Genomic DNA, 2,592 nt, shown 5'->3' with positions numbered 1-2,592 from the left:
AGGCAGGCCAGGCAGGCAGGCAGGCAGGCAGGCCAGGCAGGCAGGCAGGCAGGCAGGCAGGCCAGGCAGGGACTCGTGGCGGGGCTGAGACCCTGTGTCGTTCTCGCACTGCTGTTAATCATGCTGATCTGTCCCCACCCTTGCCAAGCATCCCAGGGGGTATGGGGAGGGAGAGGAGGAGGGGAAGAGGGCAAGAGAGGAGAGGGCACGGGGAAGAGAGAAGAAGAGTAGAGAAGAGGTGGGGTCAGAGTGGGTGCAGCCTGGATGGCCTTTCCAGATGAGGGGGGGAGTTGGGGAGTGGGGGAGTTGGGGAGTTGTGCTTCTTGTTTGTTTTGTTTGTTGTCTCTCCAATTTCAACCTTACGCAACAAACTCGCTGACTCGGCCACACTTAAACAAGCGTGGGAGCAAGTGAAGCAGCAGTGACAACGTTCAGTTGTTCAGTGATGCAACATGGAGAACACTTCAGGCTAGTGGTTGCCAACCTTTTTTGAAGTAACGCCCCCTTGACCTTTGCAGAGATACTGAAGTTTTAGTGATTGAATATCCCACACATTTACGCTTTCATTTGCTCTGACCTCATAGGCGGGCCAGATGTTTGCCATGCCTGGGCCGGATTTGGCCCGCGTACCTTAAACCTTACTACCTTTGTGTGGAGACCAAGGCCCTATGGGCTATCTAATGCCCCCTGGGGGGCTATAGATCCCCCGTTGAGAAACACTCACACAGTTGGCTGCAGCAGGGGCAACAAGTGTGTGAAGGTATAATTGACTTACCATGTGATTCCTCCTGCTACACCCCAACAATACACCTCAGTGTAGGTATAGAGAGAGACACATTTATGGTGTGTCAGCGCTGAACAGCCCCCCCTGTGACCTGACAACCGTGCTGCCGCTCACCTTATTAGAAAAGCCACTCTGACCTCCTCGGTCAGCGTTTAGGGAGAGAGGAAGCTCCAACAGGTGCATGCCATGTACCCTGCAGGCTCCATCTGTGAAATGCATATACAGTACCTATGTAATCCTACTGCATACATGCTGTGTTCTTGCCTGACCATGGCCATAACTACCATTGAGGACACAGAGGTCATGTCCTCTGTATTTTTTTCAGAAATTTTAAATGTATCTATGATAAAGATAAAGATCTATGATCAACAATGATAAATTCGGCCTGTACTCCACCCTCATTTATCCTCAAGGCAGTGATTAATGAAAACAAAGCAGTACAGCACGCAGTAGACCTATTTGACCTCTGTATTTGAAAATGTCTCGTTACGGCCCTGAGCCTGACTATCACCTGACTGTATCACAAGTGGAGCCTGGCTCAAACTACATGACTATCGGCCCGATTCTCGGCTGAAAACACCCCTTACGACAATCGGTGGAACATTGGTGGCGATTCTCTTTTAGTGACTTCAAAATCGAACACAAAATCGGGAGAAGTGTAGTTTGAGCCAGGCTTCAGATATAGACAAGGAACTCTGGGAACCATCTACTGTATTCATTTTCTCCCAAAGGAGTTTGAACTTAACTACTCAAAATAATATCTGAGGCTTCATGGAAAGCTGGTTTTGTCTCTTTTTTTGACATGGTAGATCTGTAAACAATCTTCAAGCTTTTGTTTGTCTAATTGGCTATTATGTCTTGCGCTCGCTCCTCGTTCTTTGGTTGGGTCCCCAAGCTCAGGCGAAGATTTCAGCCAGGGTTTCCCTGCTGTCCTTCAGATTAGAACGTGTGCAGCAAAGCAGCATGGGAATTCTCAGGTCACCTATGCTCTGCTCCACAGGGGAGTGGGATTACAATTGTCCTTTATTGTAATGTAGTGTAATGTAATGTAATAACAGTCTATAGCTGTTATTCAGTGTAAATGTCTTAGTGTCAGTATTCATGCTCTATTCAAGAGAGGAGCCTTGGAATTATTTTATGTACATGTAGGTATGGATGCACCGGATTTATTATTATAATGTTTCAGCAATAATCTAGTTACCAATAACCACCAATAATCGTAGTAATATAGTCATATGTACATATGGACATAAACTGTACACATGTTCTGTAACACAGGTGAGGATTTGTACAGCAGTGACACAGTAAGTGGGTGAAAATACAGATACAGTTTTTGGTTATTACCATATGTGTATTTCAGTTCTTATCATAATAATTGTCTTATAGTGTATCTCTATGTACAGTCTACAGTTGGTAAGGTGAAAATAAAGCCATCCAGTAGTTCAAAATCCAAACATCAAGTATAAACACTGTTTTTCCATTTATTAAAATGACAAATTGTACTTGCAGTCAAGTAGGCATTAAACCTCTGCATTTCATTATATCAGAGATCAAACCTGGAAAGTGACAGTGTAGAGGGATTTTCTATTTCCAAGATGTAATTTCCTGTATTTTAACCAAATTCCGTCACATGTCAGATCAATACAGAACTGTATTTTTGTGTCTAAATAGGGGACGATTCCATATTTCAGGAGACGGCAACCCTAGTGCTGGATAAATGAAAGCACCGCAACGCTAACTACAGTTAGCACCTAAGCCAATTAGCGGCTAAGCTCATCACTCAATGCCTTTAGTCTATCCCTAAGTGT

This window comes from Engraulis encrasicolus, chromosome 4 (genome assembly GCF_034702125.1).
Source record: "Engraulis encrasicolus isolate BLACKSEA-1 chromosome 4, IST_EnEncr_1.0, whole genome shotgun sequence".
Taxonomy (NCBI): Eukaryota; Metazoa; Chordata; class Actinopteri; order Clupeiformes; family Engraulidae; genus Engraulis; species Engraulis encrasicolus.
This window is presented reverse-complemented; position numbering follows the sequence as displayed.